The sequence below is a fragment of the Theobroma cacao genome, chromosome 2, assembly GCF_053813885.1.
Source record: "Theobroma cacao isolate CCN51 chromosome 2, ASM5381388v1, whole genome shotgun sequence".
Lineage (NCBI taxonomy): Eukaryota > Viridiplantae > Streptophyta > Magnoliopsida > Malvales > Malvaceae > Theobroma > Theobroma cacao.
This window is the reverse complement of record NC_142640.1, coordinates 13871083-13885700: the sequence shown is the minus strand read 5'-3', so window position 1 is coordinate 13885700 and position 14618 is coordinate 13871083. Positions and strand designations below refer to the sequence as shown.

The 14618-nt window shown below is 31.9% G+C and overlaps 1 long non-coding RNA gene across 1 annotated transcript; it reads right to left on the bottom strand.

Annotated features, from left to right (window-relative positions):
• Nucleotides 1–11403: 11403 nt before the first annotated feature.
• LOC148764066 (uncharacterized) lies at nt 11404–13706 on the bottom strand. The gene is made up of 3 exons (XR_016024834.1): nt 13572–13706; nt 13201–13315; nt 11404–11654 (listed from the first exon to the last, which is right to left on the bottom strand). It is a non-coding gene; the product is annotated as an uncharacterized LOC148764066 (long non-coding RNA).
• Nucleotides 13707–14618: the final 912 nt, after the last annotated feature.

Here is a 14618-nt window from a genome sequence, read left to right as displayed (position 1 = left end):
GTCATGTATCTTTAGCTTTCAGTAAATAAGGATATTGTTTGAGTTTGTGCTAAATTTTTTTGCTGTGTATTATTGTTAGAATGTGATTTTCACATATTGAGTACTTTTTCTTTTACTTTGAATTATTATGCACATTTAGAGAAGGTTATTTTGATATGAATTTTTAAATTATGTCATGAATTCTAGAATGTGCTTGATTTTCTCTTGAGTTGAAATCCTAGGCAATATTTAGTTAAGGAGATGATTTGAGTCATCTTTGGACTATTTGAGCCTTTCAAGCTAACCTTGTTAAATTTTATCCCTAGTATACCCCGTTAAGCCTAATTTTACCTTTTCTTTGTCAAACACATAATTGTTTAGCCTAGCCTTTTAAATAAATTTCCAATTTTGCATCCATCACTTCTAAGCGTGTATATCATTTTAGGATGTGTTGAGCTAGATGTTGAATAAGGTAGAATGTGGAGTCAATGAAAAAGTTCAAAAAAGCTTAGTATGATGGGTATGGCTATGGACGACATGTTCAAAAATACGCAGCAAAAAGAAAATTAAAACTTTAGAACTAAACAACCAAAACATACCTCCACCCATGGATCACCTTGGTGATATTTAACACATAAAAGCGTAAAATTAATTATTCTTTAGAAAGTTACCTTGCCAAGTAATTTCGTAATCACAATGACATTTCCTGAAGCAATCTCACGAACACCACAAGAAGCAAAAACCCTAGCTAATCAAGTGTTTGGCCTCCAACGGTAGTACACACGATTTCACACGAACCTTCAACAAAGAAGGGAGTTTTTAATTATATTTTGTGCTAATAAAGAGGAAAACAATTGTCCTTTTCTTTGTCATAAGCTTAGCCGAACTTATCTTGAAAATTGCTTCATAAGCAATTTTCTCTTTCACACAAAGGGAGTGGTGGCAAAGAGAGAAAACGTTTTTTTCTTTTTTTGACAAAAATTAAGTTTTCTTCAATTGTGAAAATCTCTCATATCGAAAATAGTTAAAAGGTGACTTAAATAATTAGGTTAAAATAACTTCAATTTTACAATTAATCTCTTAATATTATAGCATATTATAATATTGGGCTCATTACTTAATTAAACTCTTTTAATTAAGTCCTTGAAAATTAAAATCAAAATTAATTTCCTTTATATTTTGCAATCAAGGCCTTATACTTATAACTATTTATAATTATGCCTAAAACTTAATTAAACTATTTTGATTAAGTTTATAGAAGTTAATTACTTAGCATGTGATTTAAGTCTAACTTAATTCATCACTCTCCCAAGTTAATTCAAATGCAATAATTGTGTGTGACCCATTAGGTTCTTGATATGTTGGGAATGGAATTGATTAATGACTTAATTGATTAATATAAATTTCAATCAATTAATTTATAATCAATTCTATAGACCAAGATTGGTATTTAACAATTTATCATGGCCACCCAATTGTTGGAAGAGTAAAAAGATTCTTTGACAACTTTTCAATGTACAATCTATTATTGTAATTCATTCCCTCACCATATATCTAAAGATGATAAGAGCTTGGTACAATGTCTACTCTTATTGACCTCCTTACTCGTTCCTGCAATCATAGCATTAGCTTTATAGAGACTTATGAAACTTTTTCATAATCTCAATGTCGTCTTGGCCAATGACTTCAATAAGTTAATGTTAACCAAGAACTGATAGGATATATCCTCTGAAACACTTGAGGTGATGATTCCTATCTTGACCACTTATTTGCCTTCGCATGCTTCATACTATACCCAAAAACATCCTGTTTAGGCATCCTTGGTTAGGCACAAGTAGGGATAAAATTAGAGCATAACACTCTATATATAAGACAACGTGGTGTCTTTGGTCTAGGAAGTATTTATACGACTGACCCATGCAAAGTGTTGTATAGACACTGGAGTGTATTACCAAATGCACTTCTCATGGCATGTCATGTTCAGTGATCTTGCTCTCCTAGGCAAGCACTTGTATCCTAGTTCTAGTTATCTTTATACTTTAGTCTATAAGATCGATTACTTACTTCTAAAGTAAGAAATATAGAATATATCTGTAAAGCCCGACCTTATAAAATATTATTCATGACATACATGTGATGATAGCATGATTGCATGCTAGGAAAGTTTCAAAAATTTTACAAAAGTCGGTATTGTACCTAGAGGTACAATAAAGTTTATTTAATCCTCGAACTAGATCAAATAGGAATTTTAAGGTGAGATTAAGAGTTTCACAATTCATGGATGACTTAAAATGGTAATTTGGAGTTTGAGGATCAATTTGGAGTCAAATCAAAATTTTCACTGACTAGGGGCAAAATGGTCATTTGCCACCTGAGGATAAAATGGAAATTTTAGAAAAGAATTTTTTGGCCCCATTTGACTTATTGGAGTATAATTTGACTTATTGGAGTATGATTTGAGGTTTAGAAGTGAAAAATTTTAATTTCGGTATATTTTGGAGTATATGGGTAAAATGGTAATTTTGCCACCTCAGGGGCAAAATTGTAATTTTCCACCACCAGGATATTTTTTCCAGCACATGGTCTTCCTTTATCTTCATCTTTGACCCTTGACTAAACATGTGGTGGAGATAAAATGTTTAAATTTTTAAAATTTTAAAAATGGACTAATTAGAAAATGTCATGTGTCAAGCTTAGGATATTTTATTATTTAACTTAAAAATCAGCACAAATCAGCCCATTATTCCCCAAACATTCGGCCAAGCAAGGAAGAGAGGGAAAGAAAGGAAAAACAAAACCTAGGTGAGGAATTTCAAGAGAAAAAGTGTGGAAAATCAAGGAAAACAAGTGAAAAAGGTAGGATTTTTCAACTTAAGCTTGAAATCTATTTTCTTTAAGCATTTCTCTTCATTTTCCATGCTCAAATTGCATGTTTTTATGATGAATTGTTGGCTGATCAAAATGGGTTAGGAGAGAGAAAGTTGTTGGATTTATTTGATTTTAATTTATGTTAGTGTTTTTAGTTAGTTTAGCATATTTAGAAACAAAACAACAAGAAAAGAATTTATTTTCTCCCACAACCATTAATGGCTGAATTTACCATGTAGAGAGTGAGGATGAGTTTGATTTTTTATTCTAGTAGAATTGGTTAAGAAATGATAAATTATGAGCCTAGAAAAATAATGAGAATTTTCGGAGCAAAAATATGAATTTTTACCCACTAGGGGTATTTTCATAATTTACTATCGAGACTGATAATTTGCACCACACTGAGGGACATTAAGTTAATTTGGGTGCAATTGAGGTATAGAAACTGAAAAGAATTAAATTGGAGTTTAAACGGACGCGTTAGGAATTTAATCGGGTGATACGACGAATTAAGCCAATGCTGAGTTTAGATAGTTACCAGTGCATTTTTGCATTCCATATCATGCATTGGTAGTCAAAATTAGTTTAATTTTGATTTAGTACCAACTTGGTGAAATTCTCGATTTTGTATTGTGTCAAGGTGGTGAGTCCTCCGATAAAGGCAAGGAAATTGCATCCGAGGACCAATAGACAAAGTGCTTCGAAAGTCTGCATTCTAAACATTGTGAGTAAACTTAATATCATTTTAATTATCGAGGGTGGTTTTTAGATGCTTTCATGAATTCTATGGAAAAAGGAATTTAAAAAGGTAAATTTTCATGTTTTATGAATAAATGAGTTTCAATGAAATTAATTTATAAATTGTTTTGAAATTAATAATGATTTTGAAAAATAGAGTACACGGAGACTGTTAATTGTGACAATTTGATTGTTTAAATTGACTGGCTTATGATAAATCGAGCATGATTGGCTAGTTGGTAATTATATTAAAATGCGAATTGTTTGGTTGCCTTGAAAAACTGCGAATTACAAAATTGCCATATCATGTTATTGAGTTTTATTATATGGTGGATTATATATTAATTAATCACTGCAGTAGGGGGTTTCTGTGGGCCAGCCTTTTAGAGGGGCACGGTAAATCCCATTATATTCTTACCTCGAACGGAGAGGCGCGTAGGGTATCTCCTGAGGTAAAGTTTAGGGTTCACTTCACGCTAAACCACCACGTGAGGGGGAACTCAGCCAACGCCAAGGAACGGCTATGTTTTCAAAACAAAAACATGATTTATGTGAAATGTGAATTTTAATAGCCTTAGCGGTCTCGGTAGGATGCCTCGGCCAAGGTGTCCCCGAGAATGGATTTATGGCATAAGCCTAGATTTTTATGAGATTCATAAACCTCTTTACGTGTTTTGAACAAAATGTGTTCTAATACTATAACCCAGTTTATGATGATTTACTTTATTGTCTCCATGTACTCAACTCTAGATGTTTATGATGATGTCTGTTTACTCATTGGGATTTTATAATCTCACCACCCTCATTTCCACCCATTTCAGGTTCAGTATAGACTGTAGATAGCTGATCTCATCGAGGACTACCGTTGGATCTGCATTTTTTCAAACCGTAGGTTCACAATCCTCTTTACTTTTGTTTATTCGGGGGCCCTCTTGTTATTGTAAATTAAATTAAATATTTTGGCTTACTGTATTTAAGTATGTATAAATTTATTTAGCTTTTACGCTATAAAAATTATTCACGTATAACTCTATAAATATTGTTTTATAAGAAAATAGAATATTTAACTTAATATTTCTTTTATTTTCTTATTATATTCAAATAACCATAATTTCGTTTTAAATGAAGATTTTAGACTTTTAAACTCATTTTGAATATGAATTATGTGTTTTGTACTTGTATATTACGTTTTAGCTAGTTTCAAAATTTTTGAGAAAAATGACCAAAATACCCCTGTGAGATGAAAAATTAATATTTTATTTGTTTAAAGTTGGAAATAGCTTAAAATCTTTTAGAACACGATATTTGACAATGGTTGCTCACAAGGGAACAGAGAAACTGACAGTAAAGCCTTGCGGGATTTCAGGTTGACATTCCGGGCAATGAGTGTCTACCGGGATACCGCGACGGTTGTCATGGGCTCGAGGGGAGTACCGGGTCGTGACAATATCAGTCTCTGAGCATCATTAATGTCTAGTCTCAATGATACATTGACCAGGAACATTTTGAGATTATGCTTTGATGCACAAGGATCTCATACTTGCAATCTATTACAATTCCTTTGCAAGGAATATTAATCAAATGGATGTCATCCAATTAGACTTATAACTCATTATAATTTATATCTTATTGATGAATGAAAACCTCTAATCATTCAATATGAATGACATTGTTGCATAATTGGAATCAAGCCTTAACCAATCCCAATAGTCTGCAGGGCTCATCCCAACATAGTATTCACCCCACTATCATCATAGAAGGAAATAAGTTTGGCAGTGTAAAATTGTTATGAAAAAAAAAAGAGAAAATAAAGTGTTAAATAGAAGAAAAGTGTAAAGTTGAAGAAAAGGTTGTGTTTGGAGAATGAGAATAAGAGTTTAATAGAAGTCCTAAAATGATTATATGCTTAGGGTGAATTGAGCGCCATTAATGACCTTTATCTTATCTTGACCCTAATCATACATTACAAGCTTAGTAAAGACTTCATGATCCCTGACTTAGCATTAGTCTACATTAGTGGAGAAAGAGATGAAAAACAAATATATGGAGTTCTAGTACTAATTCAAAATTTTGCATTGGTATAAACTTATCCGAATAAGTATGATGTTCTTTGTAAAAGATTATGGACACACACAGAAATCTATTTGAGAATAAACTTGCATTTGAGTTGAAACATGGACTTAAATGATATCTATATTTTCTCTTAAGCTAGAGATTTATAGATATACTTTTGAGAAAATTATGGAGATAATTGATTTGGTGCTAGTTGTCTCTAGTTGGTTTATTTATTTAACTTGCTTTCATCATTTAAGTTGCTCTCGTTTTAGTTTTTCTTTTATGTTTTGCTCAAGGACTAACAAAATTTTAAGTTTGAAGGCGTGATAACTCTATGATATAGAGTTATTTGGTCTTAATTTTGGTTAATAATTTGCTATGTCCTTGAGTTTTTATCTTAAATTTTTAAGTATTTTTAGCTTTTTATTTAAATTTAAGTAAATTATGTTTGGCCAATTGAATTTACATTATTCTAGGCTAAGTTAGTTGTTGATTTGCCTAAGTATGGCTAATATTAATTAAATTATGCTTTTGTAGGTGTGTTATGTTGAAAGACTTTTAATTGAAGTAGGAGAGTACATTCTAGATGCATATTTCCACTACATTTGTTATGGTATTTCTAGCATATCTCCCACTCAGAATTCTAAATGACGTGATTCTTAAACCATTGAAACGCTAAGAGGCCAAACTACAACTTCATGTTACCACTTTGCTCAGTTCACCCTCAAAGGAGGAGAAAATCACATTGGAAGTTGAAGTAGTGCAGTACAACTCGAAAATTCAAAGTACGCATTTGGTGGTCATGGCCTTCACCATTTCATGATTGTAGTGCCCCGATCATTTAAAGAGACTTTAGGAGTCTAAGAGGCTCATAGTCGTAGCCAGCACCTACCCATGGCCATGGCCATCGACAAGGAAATTGCAAAAAAATAAAACAAGGACTCGTGGCCGCAACACCCTATCATCATGGCCACGGCCCCCAACAAGAAGTAGGAATTTATGTGCCTTTCGACTTCTATTTTAACTCAGTCTTAAAGCCTATTTAAGTGACCTTTTGAAGTACAATAAAGCAACAATTAAGTAAGGTTTTTCTTAAGAAAAAGAGGCATACAAGCTAGTAAGAAAACAAGGAAAGTGTCAGTTATTTTTTTACTTACGCAAGTATACATATCGAATAGATAGTATATAATAAAGCAGAGTATCGATCCCATAGAGAATTAATTTAAAATTTTATCAAGTACTAAAATTAAAACAATTTAATCCTATCCAAACAATCAAAATTAATGAATTAACTAAAACTAAATAACCAAAATTTAAACTAAAAAGAAAAATCAAAGTAATAATAACTTGTGTAAAAATCAAATCAACCAAGCCTAGGATTGCAATATCCCTCATATTTCATCTAAATCTTACCTCTCTTCCTTAACTCATTTCAAATGGGTTGAATTGCTAACCTAGAGTCCTCAATTATTTATAAGGGTCTTCCGACTCATCTTAAAAAAATATTTATTTTAACCAAAACACTATATCTCTATGTGAATTGAAATTAAAACAGATTCATTAAGTTCAGGCTCTAATTCTAGCTACTTATGACATATAAGTATATCTTTATCCTATACATATATCAATTAATATGATCATATGCTATCCCAATTTTAGTTTACACTTAACTCCCTTTCCTAAGTTTGTTTAGGTTCTTAGATCAATTTAATTGGGGGCCAAGCAATTAAAAGCATTAAGAACAAATTGGAATAAACAATTCACTTCCATTGAAAATAAGTAAGAAAGAGATTAAAAATTTATATTATATGTGAGTTCAATTGCAATCTTAGAAAAATAGTTTAGTTCATAATATCTAATAAAAACTTTATCCAAAGAAAATTAGCCATTAATCCAAGTCAAAGAAAATAAGAAAAACACAAAAGTAGGGAGAGAAAACTAATAGTTGAAGCTTTGTGATCTTGATTCTCCCCCCAATTCTCTTACTTTCTTCCTTTGTTTTTGGCTTTTTGTCTTTAGAGAAATTGCTTGTTACCTCTCTCAGAAACCTCTAAAAAAGGCCCCTTAAATAGCCTCCAAAAGACTAGCTTCCAAAATCCTTTAAATAGCATATGGTCAATATGAATTGCATGAGATCATTGATTTGATTCGCATGTAGGATAGGAATACACTTACATATCATATGTAGCCATAATTAGAGCCTAATCTTAATGAGTCTTTCTTGATTTCAACTTGTATAGGAATATAGTAAATTGGTTAAGGAAGATAATTTTATAAAAACATCGAAAGAGACTTATAAATAAATTAGAACTTGTATCAAAATCTAAGTTTCCGTTCTAGTAAGTGTGTGTGCAGACAATGTGCAAACCAGGCGTAACTGAGTTTGACATTTAAGTTTGTATGTATGCAGACATGGTTAGGAGTTTGACATGGACAACTAAGAAAATTTCATTTTCTCATATTTTGCACCATCTTCTAAAACATAGAAAATTTAAATCTTTTTTTTTTAAAATTCAGAAAACAAGCAAAGAATATGTAATTTTAATTTTGTCATGTTTTGTTGAAAGAGAAAATGTTTTACATAACTTTCGCCAGGTCTTAGTAAAAAATAAATATGTAAAATAATTAAGCTCTTAATTTAAAATTTTAAATAATTCATTACTTAATTAACTAATTGAATTCAAAACCCTAAATCTCATTTAATTAAGTAATTTACAAATTATTTTAAACTAATTTAAGCAAATAATTTATTTATTTAATTAAAGAGCCTAGGACAGTCTTAAATGAGAAAAAGGAATCTGGGCAGATTTAGGTAGATATTTTTTCATTGCAATTCATGTTGGGTAAGGTAGTAGTGAAGAGTGAACTAGCAAAGAGGGGTCTTGTTTGTGATGATAAGCAAATTTGTTTGTTATGCAAACTTGAACAGGAAACTGTAAATCATTTATTCTTTACATCTTGTGAATCATGCGAATTTGGAATTTATGGTGTTAATAATGAAACTACATATGGGTTGCACGCAACGAATCTTCATCTTTTTTCATATCATGGATTGCTGTATAATTACAATGGGGGCAAAAACAGGTTTGGAAGATGGCCTTTTTTGGCAATAATTTGATCATCATAGTTGTTTCGAAATGAAATGGTCTTTCAAGAAAAAAAATTGGGATATGCGACAAGTGTTCAAGTTAGCTTAGATGCAAATTGCAACACGGGCTAGAGCTAAATGGCTTGTTTGGAATTAATGTATATACTACTAATATATATCGTAGTCCATCTAATAAATTTGTTATAAAAAGGAGTAAAGTACTTCGGCCAAATACGTTTTGGCAACCTCCTCCTAATGGTTGTTTGAAATTTATTCTCTATGGTACTGCCTTTAGTGGAACAGGTAAAGCTTGAATTAGTAGTTTGCAACCAGACAACAAACGATGTTAGCTCAAGTGACAATGAAATAAGAGTGAAATTCCAATATGGGGCGAATTCAAACTTTTAAAATTGTTTGCAATTTTGAAGGTAACAAGTATTTTCAAGATTGGAACCCTTTTTGAAACTTTTATAGCACAACAAAATCTTGGGAAAATTTTATCTTTAGCAAAGTAAGAGTTTGAGAACAACAAAAAGCTTACACAAGTATTTTATAGAGGTTCAACATCCTTTGGTGAAACTTGTTTCTTTCTTGATCTTGTGTTCTTCAGAGTTTTCCCACTTCATAAATTGGGTGGAAACCTTCAATTTATACTTGGGAAGCCTTTTGGAGTCGTTAGGAAGCATTAAATGCAAGAACTAGCCATTTGTTGCTTGAAAAACATGTCCAACGGTCACTAGGTATCAATATTTGTCTCTAGGTATCGATACTTGTCTTTGTTAGAGTGAAAGCTCAAATAATAATGAGCTTTCAAGAGGGGATGAATTGGAAGTCCTTGAAACTTTTTGCAATTTCAATTTAATAAACAAGTAAGAATTTAAAAATTAAAACTTCAGAGATAAATCACACACAATCTTAATCAAATTTTGATAAATGCAAAATTAAAAGAGAAGAAGAAGAGCTTTGCACAAAGAATTTTATAAAGGTTCAGCCTCTTGGTTATGCCCTCTCCCTTAATTGACTAAGGAGTTTGTAAATTCACTAAATATAAAAATACCTTTTTAAAGTTCAAACATAACCATTACAACAATCATTTCAAAGATCAAGTTTAACCTCTCTACCTTTTTATGGTTAAGGTATAACCAACACTACCTTTTAATGGTTAAGGTATAACCTTTCACAATGTCACAAGAACAAGAAGAAGAATAGCTAGAAAGCCCCTCTAAGGTAAATGTGCTTAATACATATAATAAATTTCAGAAGCAATAAATGAGGATTGAAGAAATTTAACTCACAGCTTTTTTACAATGAAGACTTGAATGTAAAGAGAGAAATTTATAATCTTCAAAATTTGGTGTTCCTCTTTAGTTTAAATGTGTTTTTTAGAGTCTTCTCTATTCATAAATGTGGTAAGAAGCTTCAATTTATACCAAGGAAGTCTATTGGGTCGTTGGAAGACATTTAATGCAAAAACTAGTCATTAGAAGCTTTAAATGTGCACCTCCTGTGTTCTAGGGATCTACCCTTTTCTAGAAATGTCAATCCCTTGTTGCACAATTCCTTTATTAAATGATAGAGGGATTGACCTTTTATAAGGGTAGGTCGATCCCTTCCAAGCAGGATGAGATTAATAGCATTCTGTTTTAGAAGGATCAACCTTTTAAAACTGAAAGGTCAATCCCTTCCATGTAGCACAAGACAAAAACCTCTCTATTTTGAAAGGATTGACCTTTTAAATGAGATAGGTTGATCCCCATACTTGCTTGAGGGAATTTTTGCTTTTTGTCTTCTAGAAATCGACCTTTTAAACAAGGGAGTCGATTCTTTGCTTCTAGTGATGGACATTTTGCTCTTTGTTTTCAAGGATCGATCTTTTGACTTTGAGGGGTCAATCCCTACAACTGAACTTTAAAAAATATAGTTTTTTTAGCTTCTTTCATGCACAAATACTGGGCCAAAATCTTTCAAAACCTTTAAGGGATATTTTCACTACCTTAATTTCATTTCAAAACTTGTTAAAGTGATTTTGAGCATTTAATTTTGTCATTTCAAAATAAAGATCACTTTTAAAGCTAACAGTCTTTATGAGAAATTCAAATCCCTTACTTGGGAAGTATCAATACTTTTCAAGATGATAGCATTCTATCCAAAATGTATCGATACTTGCAACTCATCTTGGTTGTTTAAGAATTTTGTCAAAAATTTCTCAATACTTAAAGTTCAACACTTTGACTCTTGACTTTTTAAAAAACATGTATCAATACCTTATTCAATGGTATCGATACTTTCAACATAAAAATTGGATTTCAAAGTGTTTGAACTTGTTTTTGGGCTTAAACAGTTAACCATTTCAATTTAAAAAGTCTAAGGGTTCTTATGCTTGTTTAGAAACATTACTTAAACAATTTTGCTCATTTGATTTAGTCATTTCAAAACTTGGGATCAATTGTAAAGCTCACAAAGGAGATATTAATGTCACGACCCTATCCTTGGCCGTGACCATCCCGAGGACCTGATGGAGGTAAACCATCAAGCCCATGTAAGCCTCTTTCAGTTATCATATCTTAGTCCATCATTGAAACCTTTAACACTGATTCATAAGTCTTACTTGGCATGCATAACACTCTTAAACATATGCACAAGTACTATATTGTGTGAAAACATCTATTGTTGCTTAGAATCGACAATTCATTAACTTATCTATTGTTTGCCAACGCGTGGCTACATCAACTTGTACTAGACAATTTATTAATGTTCCATAACCCACATACATTTGTACATACTAGGCCACATGGCCGACTATATAGCATAACTAACAATTGACCACCAGGGAGTATGGAAGATACTACAGAATGCCTTGGTCCTTAAACTTATCATAATATGCACGTAGATCCTTTACGAGTCTATATCTCGAGTAGCTTCAAAACTACAAAACATGAGAGTTAAAAACTTGAGTACAATTACTCAGTGAGGGATATAGAAGGGAATAAGAAACAACTTTAGAAACTTTATAAACCATGCTCATTTTCCTAAAAACATGCACGTTTACCTATGCAAATCCGTGATACATTTGGGATTTCACCGAATAAAACTTACTTATTTATCTTAAAATCACCCATTGGTGTCATTCATAAACTTTGGCATCTTGCTATACTCATAACTTATTTAAAAATTTAAAATAGTACACTATGAAATGCCAAAAGAGGAAATGGGTAGATTGCCTAAAAAACTTTGAATCTTACGTTACTTATCTTGATACTTCAGTCTAATGTGCAAAATCTTATGCACAAATTTCCATTTCAGGGCCATTAAAGCCTTCCCTATACTTAGTTTCTACACCTATGGCTTTAGTTGTTGTTTACCTTTCTTGGTTCTCTATTTCAGTACATAAACCTTAAAACGATTGGGTTTTACCCATCCTAGCATAGATAAACCTTACAAACATTATTGGCAAGTTCATAGCAGAATGCATACTTATCATTAATCATCGTGCACATATCTCTAGTGGATTTGTAGCCTCATGGACAGTAAATGTGAATTTAGGGTGCTTTGACCCTTACTTTACTTGAGTACTTTGACCTTTTTGCACACCAGTAGTATCTTTCAATGCCCCACTATTGGCTACATAATTCTAGTGGTATTCCCTGCCCCACTATCAGCTACATAATCCTAGTGATATTTTCTACCTCACTGTCGACTATGCAATGGATTATCATACATAACAATCACATAACATTTCATTCAATCACAAGACATTTACAGCTTAAAACATGCACTGAAATATCATAAGAATCTCACCCTATCCTAGGGCTTAAACAACATCATAAGAAATCTCACACTAAGCATAACATTATACCTACATAACTTAGCATCTAGTTATGCATCTTTATGTATATATATCCACATGAAATCTAGCTTAGCTAGCATGCCCCTTAGCGTACATCAAGTCATAAACCATTCATAGCTTAACACATACTTATGAGCATAACATTGCACCCAATCATAATATATTCATACCTTAACACAGTATATACATTTATCAAGTCATAATCCTTTCATATCTTGACACATTTACTTATTTGTATCAACATTCACCTTAACCTAGGGTTCACATAATATCATAGAATTCATTTCAAAAAAGCTTGTTCCCATGCACTTTTCTAAAACATCATTTACATCGCATCATACTTTTAAAACCTTATTTCATGCTTTTCCAAAACCATTTGGATGCAATATCCACTCACCGTGACAATAGCTGATATTATGGCTCAACTAGCATGGATGATAAGACCTTTGTCCATAAGGTTTAGTGCTCCAAAGATAGTTTAACATTGAGCCCATGCATAAATATTAATATTGTGCTTAATTTATTTCATTCTTTCTAACTAAATTTCTACCTAGCATTCTCCAATTCATTACTGCCATAATTCTAGTCAACTTACTTGAATTTGAGGTAAGTTAGATAAACTCACCTTTAATCAACCCATTTCTAGCTCAACAGCTCTTAGAAAACCTTGCTTGATTGAATTTATCTTGATCTTTGAATTGAATACTCACAAGAGCTTTAAATAAAATTCCTCAAGCTTTCTAGCATTTATAAACATGCATTTGTAAATTTCTAGCTCACTAGCTAAGCACTTAGTTCCTTTTCCATACCTCAAATAATAACCTCAAATACCTTTCTCATTAAAACATTAAATCCTTACCTTAATGGCTAGCTTAAAGCCATCAAAATCTCCAAAACCTTCAAACTTGAGAAGGGTGATAGTGGTTGGAACATTACCAAAACAAGCATTACAATTGATTAAATTTAACCTTAAGCTACAAGGAAGCTCATTCTCACCTTGTTTATAGATTCCTAAGCCTCAAATCAACAATTTGGAAGCTCAAAATCCATGAGGAGCAACATGCATTCGACTAGAAGAGAGAAAATTTCAAAACTCGCTTCAAAAAAATAAAATGAGTGGAATAACCAATGTTGTTGGGTGGAAAAACCAATGCTGCTTTAAAACCCATGGCTTCAGCCCTTTTTATTCCCCTTTTTCTTTGCTTTACTCAAGGATATATTAAGCTAATTGCTCCTTAGTCCCTGTTTTGTTCTATATTAACAAAATTCACCATCTATTTTATTTTTTTCAATTTTGTCACCCACATATTTATTTTTCTTTTCCATTTAGTCCTGCAACTTTTCTTTCTTTTCAATTTAGTCCTTCCCTCAAACTTTTCTTTCTTTACAATTAAGTCCTTTCAATTGAGACTGAATTCTTTCTTTACAAGGTGTTAGTTCTTCTCAGGCATAATGTTTTCTAAAATCTAAGAATCAATTCTTTCTCTACAAGGTGTTGATTATTCGCACCTCAGAATCAACTTCTTCTTACTGGAGAATCGACTTTTTCTCTTCAAAGAATCGATTCTTCTCAACATAGTATGTTTCCTTTTTCTTCTAGAAACTGAGAATTGATATCTTCTTTTCAAAGAATTGATTCTTCTCAAGGAAATTTCACATTTAAGTCTTTTGTTTCCAATTTCTCTTCTATTCTTTCTCCTCTAAATCCCATTTTCCTACAAGATTCAGCCTTGAACATCATCATTATCACTCTTATTTCAATCTCATCAACCTATTTTAATCCAACATAGCATTCAGCACATTCAATATATCATACTTAGTTCATTTATTCATCATTTCCTCTACCATATGTGCTTATATAAATATCTCAACAAATCTATTACAACATCAACGATATGTACATCTATTTACTGAACTTACTAGGCAACTTAGATTCATACTTGAGTTCTTTTACCTAGGCCGACGCATTACAATTAAAGCCATGTTCTCTAAACCTATCAGGATTGATGATTCTGATTTAGCTGAAATATTAACTATTAGAGA